Source organism: Anser cygnoides, chromosome 2 (assembly GCF_040182565.1).
Source record: "Anser cygnoides isolate HZ-2024a breed goose chromosome 2, Taihu_goose_T2T_genome, whole genome shotgun sequence".
Lineage (NCBI taxonomy): Eukaryota > Metazoa > Chordata > Aves > Anseriformes > Anatidae > Anser > Anser cygnoides.
The window spans coordinates 93467922-93490893 of record NC_089874.1 but is presented as its reverse complement, the minus strand read 5'-3'; the positions used below and the strand labels follow the sequence as shown (position 1 = coordinate 93490893).

The following is a 22972-nucleotide window of genomic DNA, read 5'->3' as shown; positions in this document are numbered from 1 at the left end:
ATATATTTTTTTAAGTATCATATTTCTAAATATTTTTGCTGCATTCCCAATCTATTGCCTGTTCAGATTTATGAAAGACTTCCATGCAGAGCTCTCTAGATACTGAGCTGAGGATATGGGTGCTAGAATACACATCATGGTGGCACTGTTGTGAGATCTGGAGCAGTGCTCGTCCACTCTTCCCAGGCAGACCTTGTTCACTAGTACTGGTACACAAATCACCATGTTTACAGCTGCATGTTCTCTGTAGATCTCATGTCAACTTTTATGCTTTGGATTATGTTTAATACTAAGCATAAATACTCAACATTTATTACTGCGCAGTGCACTTCCAACAGCACTAATCTGTATGGATGGGAAATCCAGAAGAAGAAGGTGCTTTCAGAGATGATATTAATGACTGTGACATTTATTCTTCTTCAGACCTCTGATAGGATTTGACAGACTGTTCTTGCTTTAATGGTGACTCAGTACTGCGCTGTTTTTGTGGCTCCTTGTAGCAGTTGGTATACCAACTGGCTAGGCACGTGCCTGAAGCAATAGAGCAGACATGGAGCACACAAGCCCCAGGTCATTTGGGGGCAGGTTTCTAAAGGTTTCCATTGATTGAAATGGGAGTCAGGCACCTGAGGACATAGAAGAAAAAAAATCCAGTCCTTGCTTCTCGGTGTGCTAACCACATAGAGCAAACACTTATTTTCCCTGAATCCTGAAAGAACAAGACAAGCTCTGTGGATAAAGTAATGCTAGGGATGTGTTTGGAACAAAAATCATTTAAAACTGGCATTTGAGCCACTGCTGGCAATGGCCATCTAATTGAAGGGACCTCATTTGTTACACAAGCCACACAGGAGCTCATTGCAACAGACTGTAAACTAATTACTAACCTCGTTTAAAAATTAGGGGAATAATTAGGGCTTTGTTTTATTTTGGATGCCTCTACCTTTGTGTGCCCAGTTTGAGAGGGATTGCCATGAGAAGGACAGAAGATTGAGGGGGAAGCAGAGACTTGGACAGAGTAATTTGTCCTTAAAACTACAGACACGCTGCCGTTTAGTGTGAAAGGATCTTGCCAAAGCCATAGATAATAGGAGCAGGAATCCACAGAAGCTTGGTTTGAATTTTTTTTTTTTTTTTTTTTCCCTAAATCAACTAAGTCTTCAACAGGATGGTTGGGGATCCCCGCATGGCTTTCCTCTTGGAATTAAGAATGAAGGAAGCAGAGGTAGGTAAACCATGTCAGTTGTGTGTGGTTAGTTTTTATGGCTCCTGCCCTGGAACTGAAATTCCACCTCAGAGAAGAGAAGAGTCAGGGCCTGAAACCACTGGGTCTGTGCATTCAAACCAAACCAGAAATGGGGACAAGGTTTCGGCTTCCTTTCTCCCATGACAGGTTGCTTGATGCAAAGATGCCTTGAGGAACACAGCAAGTGCCCCTGCTACTGCATGTGGCTCAGTGAGTCTCGTGTTTAAACACTCTAGGGACTTGTTTTGCTGAGAGGAAGATCTGTACATTGTATGTGGATAAGAACTTGTAGCTTTTCTCCGTGTTTCCTTTTTTTTCTGGATAGATGACATGCTAAGGCCCAGTGGGCAAGCTAGTTGTTTTTCTGGGAGGGAGAGAGGGAGGGAGGGAAGAAGCCAAAAAACCCCTCTGAGGTACTGGTTTTTCCCAGGACAGAGGGTGATGCTGCTGCATAGTGGCTTTTCCTTTCAGAATTCCTTTGCCCCCCTCAGAGCTGGGACCAGCCCAACTCAAGCAGCTCCGCGTTGTGCTTGCTACAGCTCAGTGCTGGAATGCACCTGACATCTTTTCATGTTTGCCCCCTGGAAGGTGGAGGTTGGTATTACAACTGGGACCGGCCAATTAAAAAGGGAAGCCTGTTTCAAAATATTTTTTTTTATTTATTTTTTTTCTTTTCAGAGTTGCTTTGGTACTGAGGAACTGAATTACTTCCCCAGTTAAAAATAAATAAATTAATAAAATGTCCCTTATTTTCCTTTGAAGTGTTTTTCATGGATACTGGAGTGCTGCATCCAGCTCTGGGGTCCCCAGCACAAGAAGGACATGGACCTGTTAGAGCGAGTCCAGAGGAGGGCCATGAGGATGATCAGAGGGCTGGAGCACCTCTCCTGTGAAGAGACCTCTCCTACAGGCTGAGGTAATTGGGGTTGTTCACCCTGGAGAAGGCTCCAGAGAGACTTTGTAGCGGCCTTCCAGTACCTAAAGTGGCCTACAGAAAAGCTGTGGAGGAACTCTGTTAGGGAGTGTAGTGATAGGACAAGGTTATGGTAATGGTTTTAAACTAAAAAATGTAATATTTAGATTAGGAAGAAATTCTTCACTCAGAGGGTGGTGAAGCACTGGAGCAGGCTGCCCAGAGAAGCTGTGGATGCCCCATCCCTGGAGGTGCTCAAGGCCAGGCTGGATGGGGCTTTGGGCAACCTGGTCTGGTGGGAGGTGTCCCTGCCCATGGCAGGGGGGTTGGAACGAGATGATCTAAGGTCCCTTCCAACCCAAACTATTCAGTGATTCTGTGATTCCGTGACGCTGTAGTGACTGAATTATATAGCCATAACCTTTGGTGTGTCAGTAGGTAGCTTCTCAGCCCCTTAGCATTCTGGATTCAAGAATAGATCTCTGGCACATTGCTTTGTGTCACAGCATAGGCACTCCTGTTATTAATCTGTAATTACATAACCAACACCTAGCAAAGACCACTTATTTCTGGTGATTACACAGTAATTACACTCAATTGATTCCAAATTGGTAATTGTTAATAGTTCCTTGCAACACTCACAAAATAATACAATATTCTGTAATTTAGTAGTGATTAGAATGTACGCTTAGGGTCAGTTAGTGCTGCTGCTCACTTGCTCTTTGGCTCACTAAATGAAGTGATTATGACTATATTTAGTATCCTCTGGCTTTTAGGATTCATTGTGATGGAATTTGATTTCATTTTCCTTAAAATAATTACTGGGAATTACATTGTGTTTGGTGGTGTTAATCCGAATTTATGCTGATGTAAATGAGATGAGTTTCAAGCTCAAAGGTTTTGAATTACAGGGGAGAAGGATGTAGAAGTATTTGGGGCTTTATTACTTACTACACGGTTTGTTGTCAGCCTGCCCTTGTAGGCTGACAGTGACAGATTGCACTGTCAGACAGAAGCTCAAGACCGAGCGAGTCAAAGAGCCGGGGCTTGCAGTGCTGGATTGCTCAAGTGCAAGACTTCGTGGTAGTGGAGAGGTCACTGCTTGCTCTTTCCATACATATTCCTATCAGGCACGAGACGTCAGGAGACGCTAACTGAAATACAAGCCACATTAAACACGTGAAGTTTCCTCGATTGTAAATTTGTCTTGTTTTGCATATGATGGAACATTTTGAGGACACTTTTTGTTTGCTTTACAACTGGTGAGAGCTTTGGCAGGAAGTATGTTCTCCTTGTGAATGCTTCTGAGCAAAGGTATGGCAGAATGTCAGCATCCCAACAGAATGCAGTTTGAATACAACAGAAAAGCAGTGTCTAGATGGGTGTGGGAGGAGAAAAAGAGACCAAATGCAGTTAAATTATAGTAACATGGCGATTAAAATTCCCCTGGCTTCTGAAACAGGTATATAATGTTGTCCTAACTGAAGGAGTGTGTACATTATTTTCTTAAGACAGCTGAGTGAAAATGGCCCTTCATATCTCTGACTAGCCTTGCAGACATGCATACCTATGAGAGCCAATTAATCTTCTATTACCTTCTGATTTAAAAACGAAAATCAACAAAAAAACAACAACAAAAAACACCTGCTTTATCAGTCCAGAGGTTCATTGTTCTCTTTTTACTCTGGTACAAATCCATACAGTAGAAATAAATGTGACTGTCAACATAAAAAATGAGAAATCTAACTCTCTGCAGAAGGATTAAGCTGTAAGACAAAAAAAGGCATTAGTACATCTCACAATTCAATAGACCTGTGTTTCTCCCATACATTCTTTTATATTTGTTTTATTGGTAAAATTTATTTTTGGTTAAAAATAAGGCATTCTATTTCTTGCAGTAAAGAGAGTGAAAAAAAAATGTTTCACAATGCTACAGCACTTTCTGATTTAGAGCCCATAATACTGAGACATCTGGATACTTTTTTTTTTCTCTGAATAGGTTGACCCTTCTGCAGTTCTCTTGAGTGAAATCCTGGCTTCATTAAAATCAAAAGCAAAATTCTTATTGACTTCTGTGGGCCAGGATTTTGTCTTGGCATGCTTTCCATAAGACCCTTTCCTCTTTCAGACCATGACTCTGTGGAGCACTTAAACATATGGTTACCTCTCAGAATGTCTATTTGTTAGCGGAAAAATGCTCTTTAAAATATGTTCATCATCAAGATAGGTAATGCTAGCACCACTCAGAGACATCAGCTGAGAGAAAATACTTTTTGAAAGAAATGTTCCAGTTTTATTCATTTTATCCTATGAACATTTAGCCTGCTTGTAAGAATCCAATGGGTGCACTTTTCCTGTAGATTTGCCTAGTAACTTTTCATCCCTGGCTTCCATAGAAGCAGGAGTGCTTTGATGAGTATTGCTGTGGAGATAATTAATTCCAGCATTTCTTGAATTCTGTCTTAAAAGCAGAAGAAGGAAGGGCAAGTAAAAAATCAGAAAGTGGAGTTATCAGTTTAAAAGCACATGCCTCATAAAAAGGTTGTGCTGTTGCCATTGTTCTTCCAAGGAAGAATTTAATTAGTTACCTGTTCACTATTTGCTTTTTTATGCTGTTCAGATTAGCAATATAAAAAAATGAAAATGATCCTTTTGCTTATACCTTAAACTTTCTGCCAAACAAGGAACCTTTAGGTCAAAGGGTATTGTTGTGCTGAAGAAAGGGAATCGTGGATTACTGAGGGCATCTCATTAGTGCCGGTGTCTGCTTCTCTTAACGAGTGGCAACATGTGGATGTCACAAGTGAAGAGCAAATGAGAGCATACTGCACCTCAAGTGAACCCTCGTAAATATTACCTTCCCTGTTTGCAGCTTTTTACCTCTGGTGAGAGCTTGGTGACCGGCGATTTCTGGAACTTCATTGCTGACCACCTGTGGTCCATTCATTCCTCTACACTCCTTGCAAAGGCGACCTCAGCAGAATTCAGCGTGGTGTGGAAATGAGGGCAGTCGCAGGCCTTGCAAGAGAGATGCAGAGAGCACCAGGCGCTGGTCAGCTCTGTAAGTGGCTGGAAAAGCTGGGTAGTGTGGATCAGAAACTGCCAGAACCTGGCTCAGTAATACAAGTAGGGCTGGCCCTGAGGAGCTGCTGGAGAAAGACGCATGGTACCATCAGAGGGCTACCTCTCATCACTAAGATTTTAATTAAAAAAAAATGTATGTGTGAGTATAGTCGAAATAACAAGCATCATTGTCATTGTGCTTCTCTCAGAAGAAACCTGAATATTTTCTAAGTCAACAAAATCCGCAGCTCCATCTTGGAAGCAGCACAGCTTTGCCTATTGCTTCTGTGCATACGGGCCTTTGCACCGAGAAGGCTGGGGCAGAAGGAGCGGCTGCTGTAATTTGCATTCATCTCGTTAGTTTGTTTGTAGAATGCCCTAAAGAGAGACTTTTTGTGTGAGTCGATGTGAGCAGATGGAAATAAGAGACCTAGTAATAAAATGTGTGCTTAAAAAAGACATAAAACACTACATGAAGGCAGAGCAAATTGAACATGGCTCCCACTGACTTTTAAGACAGGAACAGTTGTACCAGTGTGAGCAAGGGAAGAATTTGGCCTGCTACTTGGGTTTTATGTACCAATACAGAGGTACTGGGAGCACAGCGTATCGATAATCAGGGCTTCGAGGTACTAGATATACTGCATATCTCCTTAGAGCTATGAAAAGCATACATGTTGCAACCAAAAGTGAAAACAATGCAGACAGTGAGAAAATATGTGAAATCTTTTTTCTTTTTTTCAATTCCCTGTAACAGCATGCCATTTAAATTCCAAGAAGACACTCCCCTGGTATTTCCATTTACTGAACCCAGTATCCCAGGAGGGGGTGAAAGGGAGGAGAATGGGTGTTCACTTTTCCTGTCTGCAGTGAAGCATTTTCTCATACCTATGACTAAGGAGGGAATTTTGCAACTGAGAATGTTTTTCCTTTCTGTCTGCTGTGCTTCTTAGCACAGCAATAGCAGAAAACAGTACTCAGTTTTGGTCGCTTGACTGGAAAGGGGCAAGAAGAGCTGCGCGTGTTGGCCCAATGTCTGGTAGAGGTGCAAGGAACAGGCTTGTGACCTGCAAAACATGCCCATTGAGATTCAGTCTGGTTTTGAATTTTTTTTTCGTATTCATTGTGGCTTTGAACTTGAGCCTTTCTGTATTCATTGTGACTTTGAACTTGAGCCTTTTTGTATTCACTGTGACTTTGAATTTTCTTTCAGAGCAGAGATTGTGTAAGAACTTTCTTGTATCTTCATCTCCTGCTTGTTCCTTTCCTGTGGTCCTAAGTTAGTGCACTCTGTGGCAATTTGCTGCTGGTTATTTCTGTGCTTCCTTGGCTGTGCTTTGTGAGGCTGCTGCACTTCTCCCAGATCTTCCTGGGATCTTCCCAAGACTTTCCTACTGCCTGTAGTCTCTGTACCTGAATGCAGCCCTGACAGGTTGCGTATGAGCCCCTCAAACACTCAACTGCACTTGAGAGGCTGTTTGTGCAGGCTGAAGGCATCTCTGGTCTTCCCTGATGCCATCTCTGGTCTTCCCTGATGCCAAAACATAATAATTTCCTGCATGTCTAGTAGTTTACCTCACAGTCTCTCTGAAGGCAGAGTAGTGCCTGGATTGTCTTGTCTGATCCCAGTGGTGGCACAGGAAAACCAGTAACCCTTACATCCGATACATGCTGTCTGAACACTTATTTCAGAAATGTCTCTGTAAAAGAAGACAAACGGAAGATGGTAAAAAGTTTTTTTTTGAAATGTGGCAAACCTTAAATGCTGTCACTTACAGGCCTCAGACTGTACTTAGATCTTGAGCTTTTGCATCTGAATTGAGGCAGGCTGCACAGCACGGCAAAGTGTCTGCCCTTTGATATAAGTAGATTAGTTATTTTACAGCCTGATTTAAAAAGTGATAATATGGCCTATTCTTAGTGATGGTATCACCTTTAAGAGTGAGAAAAATCCTTAGCAATTCATGAGCAACTGAACAAGTTTTGCTTACGTGTGGCTCACAGCACAGCTCATGCCTTAATAGACAAATCGACTCCTGGATACTTCACAACCCATTCAATATTATTTATATCCTCTCCCACTTGAGATTACGACATTTCCCTGATGGCAATTACAGCAATGGCCTACCTGAAATAGCAGTATGAAAGAGTCTCTGATCTTTCAATTCACAGAGAGCATCCAGACCCGAAGAGCAGACCCAGCTAGCTGGTCTACCTGGTCCAGAGCGCCTGCTTTGGGAGGTTGTTTGGGACAGTGCTCTTCTGAACAGTGCACACAAGGGTGAGGGAGGTAGACTTGTTTGCTGTTGGACTTTGAGCACAGGCAAATAGGCAGACTTGAAACAAATTGTACCTTCTGGTCAATTTAAGTAAGGTAAATATTGCATAAACCTCCTGGGTACCTTAGTTATTTATGAATTCACAAAAGAATTTAATTCCTGAAGCGGGAAGGACTCAAACCTCAAAGCATTTTGCAGCTGAGCCCTGTGACTTAAGGTCATTGAATAACTGCCCTACAGATATTTTCCTTTTACTGCAGAACATACATGCAAATTTCTGCAAGTCTAATCAGGGAGGACTTTAGGCTTTATGGGATGTGTGACAGTGGCTATTAAGCATTCTTAAAAATAGCGCTCGCATCAGGTGAGCTTATTTAGACCAATTGTAGTTTAATGCCAGCTACAAATTTTGTCTGAACAAGTATGAATGATGTTCAGATTCTTGTAGTACTTTATGTAACAGGGTGTATAAATGCACCCTGTAGGCCATTAAAACTTTGTTTTGAAGTTAAATTTCCACTTCCTGAGACATTTCTGAATTGGGAATTTTACACTGTCTGCTCCAGCTGTGGTAAGTCTTGAAGAAAAAATGTGCTCCAAGGGTCTGTAACTCAGAGTCAGAAATGGTGAAGCAAGCTAAAGTAAAATTGTTTGAAAATCACCAAGAACCATTTCAGGTATAAAACTCAATATCAGTTTCAAGAATCTTGTTTAACCAAAAGACCAGCTCTTCCACATGTTTTAAATAATTCTGAAAAGTGCATTATAGAAACTAATTTCAGACTACTCTGCTCATTCTCTGGAATTCTTTATACAAAAGTTGTTTCAAAAATATTGCTGTTTACAGAGAGGACCATATGGAAAGAGTTTCACATATTTATTTTTTTCTGTATCATATCTGGGATTGATTAGTGTGACTTGGGTTTTCAAAAAAAAAAAAAATGCTCCTTTACAGTAGTAGCTGCTTCCAAATGAATGGATCTGATTTCCTTCTAATGCTTGTGGGACAAGAAGTAAATGTTTAGTTCATTTTAAGAACCTTCCCCCCATTGGAGTTTTTTGATTTTGTCATTCCAAAAATAGTGTTTCTAGTTCCTTGAGTCACAACTCTTACTGAACCTTTTAGTAGTGGTAACAGATTTTTATTCTGCGTTCAACATTGTACTTTTATCAGATCTCAGTTCTGAGCTGTGACTTGTGTTCTGCAAGGTCTTGCCCTTTTTTTAGCCTTCAAGGAGGCACAAGGAGCAGGAGCATGACCATCTAAACCCTCAGCTTACATCTGACAGTGTAGTAACACATGGCTTCATTATTCTTTCATAATGTATATACTGCTGTCATCAGATCTTGATCTCAGGTTGACTTTCAAGTTTACAGTGTTTATATCTAAAGAAAGCTGAATCAAAGTAGGATCAAAACATGAAAGTAGACAAGACGCTGTAACCTAGAAGGACTTCCAAATACACTGACTCACCAGGCGCCCCATTAAGAACAACTGAGTAGAAGTAGATTTTGCTTGTTCGTAATTCTGCCAAAGAAAACCTTTTCAGAGGTTGTTTTCCCTAAATTCTCTTTTCACAGTCAAGTTCTATATTATACGGACTTAAAAAAAAACCTTCAAACATGGTCAGAAGAGATATAGTTATTCTTTTTTAATTTTTAAAAGATAAAGCTTTGGAATAGAATGAACCAAACGTTTAAGCCACCACTTGTAAACTAGCCTTGTAATAAAGCTGCTCATACCAACAAACAAACAAAAAAAACCAAAAAAGTTTAAAAAATAACCAAAATAAAAACAAATCACTCCACCACTACATATATCAGAATTTGCTAAACTGTTCTGTACACTGTTGCCCCCATGCTGCTAGTCTCAGTGCTTTTGTCATGGTGTGGGGATTGCTGGGCAAGGCAGTGATTCTCTCCAGCATCCAGCTTCATTCTACTGCAATGGCTGCATGGGGTCTGGTGCAGAATCCTAATGGAGATGTCCACATGCACAAGTCAAGGACTTATTAAGTTTAGGAGACATTTCTTCTCAGAAAGAGCAGTCAGGCATTGGAACAGGTTGCCCAGGGAGGTGGTGGCATCACCATCCCTGGGGGTGTTCAAGGGAAGGTTGGACGTGGTGTTTAGGGACACCATGTGGTTTAGTGGGTGACATTGGTAGTAGGGTGATGGTTGGACCAGACAATCTTGGAGGTCTTTTCCAACCTTAATGATTCTATGATTCTAAGTGGCTTGATTTATTGGGTCATTTGGTTTTGGTGCATTTCCTTTTTGAAGCAAAGATGTGGGAAGTAAGGCTAAGCTGACTGAAAGAAGATGGAGATATTGACACTGCAACTGGGATATGCAGAAGGATATGGAAAAGGAAGGTGGTTACGTCTCCTGAACTGCTGACCAGAATGCACCTGTGCTTTGTGCCCAGAAAGGCTGTGTCCTTTGAGACTGCCTACAACCTGGGGAGTCTTTGGCCCAGGCTGAGCTCACCTTAAGAGCTCCTTGCAAAATCGCAGACCATTACAGCTAACAGGTATGTTGGAAACTACAGGGTTGATAGCCTGTGTCTTATGAGGTCAGTGCAGACTTAGAAACCAAGAAGTGGTAACCTTAGTTTAGAAAGTTTAGCTGTTCATTGTTGCCACAATCCTGAGTTGTCCTTTAAGGAACATGTTATGACAGCAGGTATCAGACCGTCCCTGCAGTCAGAGGTTCGATTAGGAATGGTGGAGTCTGAACCTCATCTAACTCTTCACCTGTCTATTTCTATTAGCTGAACAGTTTTTAAGTACTCATCATTACATTGTGCATCTAGACAGATTTTCTGGATCTTGATGAGATTTCACACTTCAATTTTGGTGGTGCAGGAGATGCCTGAAATGTAGCTATTGAACTCATGAGAAAACGGTTTTTAAAATTGAAAACATTTAAGTCAAACAGAGTTAGTGATATGAAAAATGAAAGGCAGTGTGTTGCCAAAACCGTATCAGTGACGGAGGATTTCACTGTTTAAAAATTATAGTCTGGGTGCTTACACTGCAAGTGTATATTATAGACATAGCCTGTATAGAGTAATATATACTTAGAAGCAGGATGTAAGTACTTCAGTAATGTAGAATGAAAATGTGCCAGTTGAAACCGCTTCACTTGTCATCCCTGGGTTGATGTATGCTTCTGTAATGAAAAGTGCATACAAAAAGGTTCAGCATACAGCTTGTCTTTTAGTCCAAGCTTGGCAGCTGACAAAAGATTAGTTTTTTTTTTTTTCTTCAGAAAACTAGAGGAAAAGTTGGTTTTAGGCACAGGAAATATCAGAAAATATCAAACCCGTGAGTAAGAGTTAGAAGTCTTCAGTCAGCAGCAGAAGAGGAAAATGGTTCAGAAGGAAGTTCAAAATGAACGAGCAGACAAAATGGAGAGGGAGGCTAAGGAGAGAAGCAATTTAAATAGATCAGGAGGATTATATCAGAGCAAGGTAGGTATCTTTTAGACAGCAAAACTTTTTTTCCTCTCGATTAATCTTCTGCGTTTCAGTAGCTCTTGTCAACTAGTGAGGGAAGGAAGACATGGTAATGAAAATAGCTATTTTTGATTTTTTTTCTCTTTAAGTTTTTGATTCCTGGAACATTGCCTGTCTCATGGAAATTAGAACAGAAATGCTGAGCAACAACAAGGGAGCAGCAGTTAATCTCTTGACCAAGCAATTAACTCAAGCATTGCCAATACAGAAATTCATTAGAGGTCCTTCAAGTAATCGAGATCCATTACTATTACTTAATGCACCACAGGCACAGAAATCCTTCATTCTATCTTCATCTAAAAAGGAATGCGTTTCACGTATATGGCACCATACACGTGGCCGACAGTGCCGGCCCAGGTGCCTGAGGTGTGCCTCAGGTGGGCCTGGAGCCTGCAGGGGCCCAGTCGCAGGTGTAGGCCACATGGCACTGGGGCTCTGGGCAGACCTTTTGGCAGCACCGCTTGCATTAAAGTACTGCCTACATAGCAGCTTTTTGCCCTAAAGTGGTAGATACGGGATGAAACCCTGCCCTTGGCTATGTTAGCTAGCCACAGAGAAAGCACCAGTTGAGCTGCCCCTCACTAGAAGGCAGACATTTTAAGCTGTCTCCCCTACCTCCACGCCAGCTATGAGTTCAGCCTGTAGATTTAGCCTGTATTTCCTGCCTCGCAGGTTTTAGGAACTGCATAAATGACAACATTTATCAGTTAGAGAGCTCTTTCCATCTTCCAAGCTTTGTATGAACATTAAGTAGTAAACATGTTACCATAAACATGACAAATGGAGATGGAAATAGCACAGTTTGGGTGAAATTGGTAACTGACTCGGCTAGAAACTTTCGTGAGCGGGGAGATGATCTGAACTCAAGCAGTAGTGACTGGGAAAGATGCAAAATGGGAGGCATAAGAAATATCAAACTGCAACACTGCAGGTGAATGGTTTCTATTCCAGTGTCAAACTTTGCTATCAGACTGGTGAGGATGAGAATTTAAAAAATCTAACAAGATTTCTTGGCATCTTCCAATTGTTTTCATTGCACTTCCAGAATCCTATAAAACAAAGCCGAAAGGGACCACTGGGACTATGCAGCATGGTTTATATTACACAGGCAATAGCATTTCTCTGAATTGGTGATTTTTGTTTTGTTTTGTTCTAACTTAAGTTGTGTTCTCTTAGAACACCTGATTTTGTTCCTAGAATTGCTAGTGGTAGAAAATCGTCCCAACTTTTAGGAAGCTTTTCTAGTGGTTCATTAGTCTTTTCCCCACACACAAATACTTTCTTAAAAGCATGTGAAAAGCATGTCTATTAGAAACTTCTAATAGATTTAAAATGCTGTCCCAAAATTTTGTTCTTCCCCTAAACATAGTCTAAGCCATGATTAGTTTTCCATTTAGCCTTCTTTTGGAGTAACTCACACATCTGGGCAGTCTTGCTTTCACCTGTGTTTTCCACTGCTTTTACCATGTGTTGGCCTGTCTGTCTCAGTATACTCTCCAGTTTCTCAATTACCATTTCGAACTGCAGTGGCCAGAACCAGGTGTGGTATTCCAGAAGCTGTTAAATAAGCACCCAGCAATGTGATTTTTCTACTCCTTTTCTGGAGTTCTGCTTGTATTGCTCAAGGATGCCTTCAGCTTTCAAGCCCAGCAGCACCCTAACAGCCCATACTGAGTCTATTATCTTCCATAATATTAGGTCCTTTTCAGATTCTCATTTTCCTGTCTTTTAAGTACATCCAACATTCTTTATTGCAAGATGTGACCTTCATTTCATATGATCTAATTGTACATGAAACCAGGTGAACCTGATGAAAGTTGCTGTAAACACATGGGTTTCCATGGGTTTAAAGTGAACTTGGAGAATACTTGGAAGAGTATTCCACTTTGAACCTTTTTTAGGTTTAAAAAGTAAACAAACTACATTTGGTTCAGGGAATACTCTCAACTAATAAGACCTAAAGGTTGACAAAGGTGTTGGCCATTTTTTTGCTTTGTTGTCAAGAGATCACCCTACTAGTGAAATTACCTGTCAGAGGGCCTGGCTGCTCATAATAAGGCAGGAACTAAGCTTTTGGGGGCTTTCTAATCATTTTCAATTATCAGAGCTGAAGAATGAGAATACCCTGTCTCCCCAAAATTGGCAACCTTTTTGTCTTTTTTTTTCTAAGTACTAAAGACTCTTCCTTTCCCAGAGAAAAGAATAGTCACAGTCAGAAACCTAGCATTACAGGTGTTGTTTCCACATGATTTGTACTGCCTTTCCCTTTTACATGCTTCTGTACATGTCTGGCACCATTGCTTATGTTCCTCTCAGGGAGTTTAACAGTGAGCACAAAGGGTGAGATTCAGAATGAGGGGTTTTGTTTTGTTTTGTTTTGTTTTGTTTTTCCCATGAGAGTCAGAAGACACACCAATGCACCTGAGGGACCAGAACTGGGACAGGTGTTTATGTTGGTTAAAACTTTCAAAATTTTGCCTAAAATACAGAATATCTCACTACAGATTTTAGAGGCATGGGGATCCAGTGGCTGGGTGTTCTGGCAGTGATTTTGTGGCTGTTAATGAGTAGAGTATTGCCATTTTCTTTCTTTTCCCCACAGATAGCACTCAAGTATTTCTCCAGATCATTCATAAAACACATTTTAAAAATGTATGTCCAAAAATGAATCTGTGTAGAATTCCCTTTGACATGGCTCTGGCTCATGGTTCTGTTTCCAGTTGGCTCCTGAAAACTTTACTTAGCTAGGCTTTAATCAAAGTAGTGCATTAATTTTTCTTTTTCGTCATTCAGTATGCTTAATTCAGCTAATTATCTAGCTGATAGTAAGACCATTAGGTTTGGATTTTTCAGATCTCAAGGTTTATCACTGAAATCCTGGAGTTTGGGAAGTTTACCTTGCACAGGGGGATTTTTTTGGTTCAAAGACACATTTTGCCACAGGCAAAATAAGTTTAGATTTGTCTCCCATCTTATAATAGCAAGTCCTTAATAATTAGGAAGTAAATACTTCAATATTTCCTTCCTTTGATATCTATTGATGGAGCTGGTCTGACCTATTTTGTTTTGTATGAAAAATCTAGATAGTTATGGCAAACAGAAAGCAACTGAGTGGGAACTACTCTGTAGCCTGGAGTTGACACATTCCCTTAAGAAAGAAAGGATGTGGGCTGAAGCTCTCTATAACAGAGAGGAGATTTTTCCCAAACCAGTTGATATGTTAGAAAAGAGATAAGAAAGACAATAAATTAATATCACCTGGGGAAAAAAAAAAACTTTCTCAAGGTTGAAAATATTTGGCACTATCAACAAAAATGCATAATTTTGAAACCGCTTTTTTTTTTTTCCCAGCAAATTCTTTTTTTTTTTTTTTCATGTAATGTAGAAATTGATGTAAATGCTGAGTGAGTGGGAAATGTATGTTACTACCCATTAGCACTTGATTTGTACATTTCTGAATACATACTGTACTCTTACAAAAGATTCAGACTAATTAGGAGACAGGGAGTTTGAAAAGCAGATGTTATTTACAAAAGGCGATAGACAGGAACTTATGGAGAATAGTTTGGAACAGAAGAATAGAAGCAGAGAGACCAGCAAACAATCTGTTTATTTCTTCCCCTTCTACTAAATTTAGAAGGCAAAGCTGCATTTTTTCCAGTGCTGTCAAAAGTGAAGTGCCTTATAAAATGGAAGGGATTTAAAGTAACTCACAAATAAATAGCTGGTGTAGCTAGAGGGAAGGAATAGCTTAGAAAAGGAAGAAGAAGAAATCCTGTGGTTTGAAAGAGACTTAGCTGAGTCCAAATATGAACTTTAATGTCACTAGAACATTTGTTTCCTGAAATCATTCATCTGACCCTGTGGAAACCAGAAAAGGGAAATTTACTCAAAATCCAAAATGTAATGGAAGTATTCCTTTAGCATTTTAATTGGCTCTTGATCATCATCTGTAGCAAATCAAGTTCAGTAAATAAGATTTCTGCCATGAGCAGCAGAAATGTTGAGTGATATGCCTCAATCCTTCTGATCGAAAACTAAAACATTTTTTGAAAGATCTGTGTAGGAAAGCATGTAGGCTGGATTTTGGAGTTTCCATTTCCTTATCTACAACAAGCATTGAAATGATTACTATTTAGGTATTTTTAATTATGGAACTTTAAGCTATGAGTTCTTTTTTTCCTACATCTTTTCAAGGTCTCAGAATTAGGAAGACGCAAGGATAGTACTCAGTCATTATTGTGGATGCATCTACCATGACAGAGCTGAGGACAAAACCAAGAATTTGTGAGGTTTGCTGTCAGTCAGAGCAAGAAAGTGTGCAGATGCCTGATGAGAAAGGGCTTGACTAGCTTAGAGTTTACTTGGTAGGGGAAAAAGTATAGCTTTTGCAGTGGACCAAATCAGATTATCCCAGAGATGTTCTTTTTTCCACATGCTATGAAAAAGAGCATTGTTCAGGTTTTACAGATGCATGAAAAAAACCCTTCACGCATTGAAATTACATTTCTTTCTCTTTCTTTCCTCAAAATTCAAAGTTTAAACTTAACACGGTGATGCAAGCCTGCATTTTCTCTTGTTGATTGAAATGGGAATCTGAGTGGACCGTCACTTTGGAATTCAGACAATTCAGATAATTCAGACAATAATCAAAGCTACAGATGTGTACACTTATAGCAAAAGTCAGAAACTCAGTTGTTAATGCTCACCATAATTAAATATCCAGTTATATTTGGTAGGGAGACTCACCTGCTACCTTGCTGTAGTGACTAAGCTTTTTTGAAAAGTCTAATGCATTTAATACCATTATTGAAAATTATAGCTTGAAGTTTTGATTCATGTCTTGAGCTCAGTTTGCAACTAGCAATTCTTAGATAATGTACTGCAAATCCTTCTAGTAAACCCACAGAGCCTGTTTTTTTTTTTTTGTTGAAAGCATTGGGTTGATAGAAGGCTGTTTCCTCCAACATGAGCTTTTACAAGCTGTGTATGCTATAAAAATGTTGTTAATGTGACAAAATTGTTTACTTGCTCATTAAAGAAACTTACACCAATGACTGGGAGAACCAGCAGTGTTACAGTAGAGTTGACAACAACAGGGCCCAGAATATAAAAGTAGTAAGTGTACAGTACATTGGGCTAGAGAAGCAGGTCACCATGCAGATCAACAGACACGGCTGGCTCATGAAAAGCTCTTTTCATGCATTTCTGTACCAAGTGTATAGGCAGGATACAAAAATTTGAGTATCATAGAATCATAGAGTGGTTTGGTTTGGAAGGGACACTTAAAGATCATCTAGTCCAATGCCCTTACCATGATCAGCGACACCTTTCTCCAGGTCAGGTTGATCAAAGCCCCATACAGCTCAGCTGTGAGCACCTCCAGTAATGGGGCATCCACAGCTTCTCTGGGCAGCCTGTTCCAGTGTCTTACCACCCTCATTATGAAAAATGTCTTCCTTATGTTCAATCTAAATCTATCCTCTTTCATTTGAAAACTGTTGCCTTGTCCTGTCTACAGGCCCTGGTAAAAAGTCCTTCCCTGTCTCTTTTGTAAGTCCACTATACATATTTAAAGGTAGTAGTAAGGTCTCCCCAGAGCCTCCTCTTCTCCAGGCTGAAGTGTGACAGAGCCCTACAGGTGCTGGCTTGTAGGTCAGTGCCAGGCTACCAGAAGGAGGTTTTTATGTACTTCTGCAGCTTCTTCAAAGGGAAGTTGAAGTACAAACAAGCTGACTGAGAACACTCCGAAGTGGTAGACCCAAGACTTTTTCTAGGTTGCCAGCTCTTTTCCTCTGTGAACAGAAAGAAAGCTTGTTCATGCACTGGTATCCCTCACAAAAGGATGCAACTCTCTCATTACAACTTCTGCTGACTCCTGAAGTGATCCCTTGCACCGATCTGATATCCCTGCCTGTCTGTGGCAGAAGAGTTTATCCCTCAGATTGCAGAAGCAGCATTGTGGAATTTAGGTTTTGGTAAGTATCAAGATTGTACCCCTGAAATCTCATCCCCTATCTTCAACTGTATCAGTGTCTATTAAAATATTACCTACCCTTGCAAACCTTGCTTCTCTGAAATCCAGCTCGTTGTCATTATCCCAGTAATACTAAAGGAAGAAATGCTCCATTGAGCAAATTATCAGAAAGACAAAATCTATTTTGCCAAGTCTCCCTTGGAATTTGTGGATTCCTTAAACTGGCCCTTACTCCTGGCAGGAGTACTTGAAGTAAATACTATCCAACAAAAAAAAATAATCTCCAATTTATCATTCTGTCATAATCCCAACTGACTTCAGTGACAGCGTAATAGTGAAAGTGATTTCACTCTCTACCAAATAAAAACATAAATTACTTCTTTTGACTGTCATGAAAGAATATTACTGTTAGTAGGTGGGAAAACAGAGCTGTTGCATTTCTAGAATTTAGGTGGCCTGAAAAATGCACAGTGTGTACTAGAGTAGCCACACAAAAGTATCTCAAAAACAGGCTCCTGAAAACAGAAAGACCTTTTGGAGTCACTGACATTTGGTCAAAGTGAGCTGACTCACCATTCTGCCTTTGTAATGTTTCATGCCAGATTTGCAATATTGAAGGTCTTCAGCTTAAGGAAGACTGTTCTTCCAGGGATTTTCCCTACTGCTTTTACTTTAAACCTTACCAGGAAACAAAGTTGGAAGTTCTCACATGTTCCTCCAAGACTAGGAGATGCTTACCCAACAAGATGCTTGCTCGAGGCACGGGCTCACCAGCTGACTAAATAATTGACCTGGGGCAGGAGTGTGTGGGATAAAATACTACAGAGAGCACAATCCACAGATTTACTTGTTTAATGCCACTGAGCTATGCTGTTATAACAGGAATGTGTCAGAAGCAGCAGTAATCCAGGGAAATGATGCAAACCTGGAGGTAGGTTGTCAGTTTTGTGAGCAGGGATTGCTGGCATGGCCCTGCTCCCCTGACTACACATGTGCGATTCAAGTAGGGGAAGTGGGTATGGATGTGGTATTTCAGCCCTTTCAGGGAGCTGAATATCACCTGAAAAGATGACAACATCCCTGCCCTGAAGGACCTGCCCACCACAGTCTGTAGCACCGTGTGCATTTGTAGATTGATGGGCCTGACAGTAGGGGACTGCAGGATGTTGGAGCTGGGACTTCATTTGGGGATTCCCCCAGCCCCACGAGCTTATATTTTAAATTTAAGCTTGGAAATAAAGGGGAAGAAAAAACCAAAGCCTTACAAAGCCTCAGCTACACTGAGGAACGAATAACAGTCTGCTTGCTTCTGGAAGAACTTCCCACCACCAGGGACAGATGGCGTGGACCCCAAAAGCTAAGATGGGATTGTGTGAGAGCTGATGACACTGCCAGCAGGACTCCACAGATGATGAGATGATCATAGAGATCAGCTCATTGTGCTGATCATTGAATTTGATGTCTATCACAATGGAAAATGCTTGTTTCATCCAATTTGGGGAAGTCATATCAAACTCACAGACAGGAACAATATTAGTAAGACTCTATTATGCAGTCATGGTGAAAGTTCAGCATAGCGAAGAAGAGGTATGTATTAGGTAAGGTGAAAAATGGAGTCACACCTCCAAGAAGTCCTAGTCTGTGGGCTTTAAGCTTTTTTTCTTGTTGGGGGGTGGGAAACGAATATTAACCAAAAAGGTGACAAAACCCCTACCTAAAAAGCTCATATTCTAAAGCTTTTATGAATGATCTTTGCACTGCAAGTTTCAGTTCTCATGAAGCCAAATTGAGATAAATCTGAAAATTTATATGGGTTTAAAAGAACAGTTACTAAAATAGTCTTGTCGTTCACAATAATATAGAGTGAGTAAACTTGTTCCACAGTGACCTTATTTTTTTATTTATTTTATTTTTATTTTTTATGTTCCAGCAAACTGTATATAATCCCAGGAGTGTAGGTACAGTCTTATGTAGCATTGTCATTCTGCCCCACCACTCTGATTTCTAACAAAGTAATACTTTCTGGATATTGTCTACTAATTCTTTCCTTCTTAATGTGAGAGCTAGATGCACATATTGCCTAGTTTGTCATAGAGCATCACTGAAGTACTGTTTTATTTGTATTTGTGGAGACAACAAAATCAAAGATAGCAGCTTGGTGACTCCAACTGAGATAGTAATTAAGATAAAACAGTGAAGTTTCTAGCATATATTAAAAAGCCTGGAGGAATTAGCACAGCTTGCAGGAAATCATGCTGGAAAGAGATATTATTTGACAGCAAACATGAAAATGTTGTCTTTTTACCAAGAATGATGAGAACTGATATGTCTGCCCTGTGTTTGGATAGGTAAGTGGGGTAAGTGAGTTAAAAGGAGATGAGGATAGAGTTTGCAGGGGAATTGGGAAATGAATGAGATAATTTAACCTCTTTTCCATACAAGCATTTTTTAAAATCCCATACTTTTGTTATTATCCAAAATTTTTTATACAACTCTCTATTTTAACTAGTTCAGTTTTATGGATAGCAGCTAACTATAAAAAGAAATAACATCCTGAAGTGTCCTTGGAGCCTCTAACTCTACCTCTCTATCTATTCCCTAAGAAGATGCCCTGGATTTGAAGACTGTGTATTAAAGCAGGTATGAGAAGAAACAGCTTTTTCTGACACTTGCACTCCTTTTCTTCAGCTCGTGCAGAAGGCTGACAGCCTGTCTCCCTCCCATCAGAGATATCCCACCAGCTCCTTTAGGAGTTCAGCACTGCATTTGGCCTATTCTGATCTTCCTGATCCCCTCATTTCTGTGCTGCAACGCCACCATCCACCAGAAATCAGGTAGGATCTCAAGACATTTGACATTGCTAAAGAATCAAGCCTCAGCTGTCAGTTTTAGCCATTTGTATTCCAGATTTTTGTTCCGCTGGGTGATGGTTTCATTTTTGATTTTGTAATGTGTTCTTTGTAGAGGTTATTTTAAGCAAATAGGTAGCCTGCTTCCTTCAGTGGATTTGTGTTGGTTTTAGCTGAGGTTTGCACATTTTAGCTATTGCCCTGTGGTTGTTTTGGTCTTGATGCATCTCTAAACCTTTGTCTGCCTCGCTTCTCCTCTTTGTGAAATAAGATGAACAATTGTGCATAAAATTATGTACATTGTGCATAAGCTGCACAATGGTTATGGGGCATTTTAAGATTTTCACATATAGGGGTCCATGTTTACTTAATCACTTAAGTGTAGTCCTGGCTTTAAGCATAGGCATAGCTAATGATTGTTACTCAAGTCGTTATAAAGTTTTAAATGTTTATTTGTTTATATATATATATATATGAAACTGAGTCTGTGGAGTAAAAGACTTTTCTGCTAGTTGCATATACTCATGTATCAGCAGATTCTTCTGCAAGCTCATCCAAATTAGGTGCCAAGTTGTGGCTTTTTTATTGCCTAGAATATGCAATTCGTGCACCTCACGTGTACCTTGTCCATTAACAATCTCTTACATTGTGTCACCCCATTAATATCAGCGGATGTACCCAGCACCACCTTGGGGCTACATGGAAATCCAACAGAAAGGAGCAGAGATGCTGAGAAGAGGCACTTTGTGGCTCAGAAGCATTTCCTTGCTACCTGAAAAAGCCTCCTTGCAGTAGCTATTCAAAAACTTACCCACCCAAATGACTGTGCTCATTTGCTCCATGATTATTGCTGTTGAAGAGGCCTCGGTGTCAGTGTTTTGCTTTCCTCTGTGCTGCCCACATGTAAAGGCTCTGGGTCTGCTCAGCTACATGACACTAGAAAAGCTCTGAAAAGTAGCATCTGAAAGATGGAAGAGAGCAACGTCTGTTCTGAGACCAGAAAGACATGAGAGATACAATCAGTGGGTTGATTTCCTGCCCCCCAACCCTGTGAGATACCAGTTTGACCCAGAGGAGTTTTCTGTGAAAATGAGTGTAAAAAGCTGCCCTAAAACGTTTTACTTGGAAAGATGACTATCTTGTGAGATTGTAAAAGGAACACAGTACCTCATCAATGATGCCTAAGGACACTATTTCCATTACGGTAGCTGTTGCAAGTTTGATTCCCAAGTGTTTGATTCCCAAGTCTCTCTGAAGTGTTTGCTCAAAGGGTGAATCAGTTACTCTTACTGGAAGTTCCAGTTTCTGGTCTGAATCAGATATTTGCCTCTCTGAGGTCTTGCTGGGCAATCAGGTGGCAAAGCCTCTGATGCACGAGGAACAGTAGGAAGTCATGGGACTGCAGAACTCCGGCCCGTTTAGAGCAAATGAGCTGCTTATGGGTAAAATAGGCTACCCTGAAAATAAAAGCGAGGCTAAACTACCAGAATTAATAGTACGCTTCAAACTAATTACTCAGACATCTGTAGCGAGTGGCTCCATTACCTGTTCTCATCAGCTTGCCCCTAATACGATTCTTATACTCCTTTGCCAGTTATCACTAACACAATTTGATGTGGAAATTGACACAAGCCAGATTTTTTGGTTTGAGTATCGTTGTGTTGCTAGATTATTCAAAAGAGACGTGGCAAACAATTCCCTGCTTATGCCACCCTCTCATCTACACATATTAGTTGGGACCAAGCCCCTTGGCTTTGAGGACTCTGATGTAAGCGTTGGTGTAGGCCCGATATAGACTTTGACCTACTCTAAATTCAAGATTAGTGAGATATGTGAGAAGCTACATAAATGAGAGCAAAGGAGCATCCTTGTATGCTGAGCAGTACCATCTGCTCTGTGAGCAAAGGGTCTGCTGAGGTGAGGAAAATCTTTGGCAGCCCAAGTTTCCAGATGAAAACACTTGGTCCCCAGGAAGCTTACAGTGAGGTATTGAGATCATCAAGTAAGGAGCCTGTTACCTGAAATATGGTCTGCAGCAATGCAGAGACCTGGAACAGGACAGCAGCAACGCTGAAGGAGCTGTGAAGAAGTCCCAGAAGTACTGAGAAGAGACGAAGTCAGCCAAAGCAGCAACCCTCTAGGGACTGGAGGGAGAGGAGTGGCAGCAGTGAGGAGGTCGTGGCAACAACCCCTGAAGCGTGCTGCAGCACAGAGGAGCTGTGTCAGAGAGGCTGTTGCCATGACATTTCTTTGGACAAACATCTGGAGTTCTTGGACCTACTGACGTGGTGCTGCTGCAAGAGCCAAAAGCTCTGTCGCTGCTTTAATTGAAACCCTATTGCTTAAGGAGCATTCAGCACTGGCTCAGCCGTGACTCTCCTGCCTCGAGTGAGTTCAGTGTCTCTGAGAGAAGGGAGACATCCTTCGTATCAGATACACTTTCACGTAGAAAAGAAAAATGGTCTTGCAGCTTAATCTGAAATGAGGATCCTTGCCCTTGGCTTCTACAGACTGTCATTTTGCCCTTTGTGTGGTCATTCTGGAACAATCTGATTTTAGTGGCACGTAACCAAACCAATTGTGTAGGGCCCCAGGCTGTGAGTGTAGGTAAGAGGCACGGCATGTGGTAAGAAGCATAGCACACGGGGAAGGGCTCAAGCTTATGTTTCACAGCTGGGGACTCCGTGAACCTGCCTTTGATTTTGCTTTGCACTCTGGGTTAAAAAAAAAAAAAAAAAAAAAAAAAAAAAGAAAGGAAAGGGAAAAAACAGCTGCTGACAACAGTGCTCCAGAAACATCAGACCTGATTTTCTGGGTCATTTAGCTCTCAGAGCACCAGTTTTAAAATGACTTGTCCCAACTCTGCAAGTGCTTGACATCTCTGAAAACTGTATACAGGGGGTCTGGAGTAAAACAGCGATGTGGATCTTATTGGAGACACCTAATCTTGGGCTTAAAGGGTATTATGAGGCTGAATGAAATGCTGCTAGTTGGAGCCCCTTAATATGCTTAGTGGTGTGTGCTGTGTGAGTATTAATAGGGCTTTCTGGGAAGCGCATGCCTATGTCAGTGCCACGTGTGAACTGCAGTTCAGAACCACTTGCACTTTTGTCCCGTTGGTGTTC

At 40.8% G+C, this 22972-nt stretch overlaps 2 long non-coding RNA genes across 3 annotated transcripts; one reads left to right on the top strand and one right to left on the bottom strand.

The window, feature by feature from the left end:
- Window positions 1-990: 990 nt before the first annotated feature.
- Window positions 991-20708, top strand: LOC136790144 (uncharacterized). Its single transcript, XR_010829553.1, has 3 exons — window positions 991-1225; window positions 2009-2162; window positions 19687-20708. It is a non-coding gene; the product is annotated as an uncharacterized lncRNA (long non-coding RNA).
- On the bottom strand, window positions 4739-22006 carry LOC106047410 (uncharacterized). Of its 2 annotated transcripts, none has more exons than XR_001213768.3 (3): window positions 21866-22006; window positions 20659-20808; window positions 4739-6922 (listed from the first exon to the last, which is right to left on the bottom strand). It is a non-coding gene; the product is annotated as an uncharacterized lncRNA (long non-coding RNA). The 2 variants fall into 2 exon arrangements; XR_001213769.3 differs by having other exon boundaries at window positions 20663-20808.
- Between the last annotated feature and the right edge of the window lie 966 nt (window positions 22007-22972).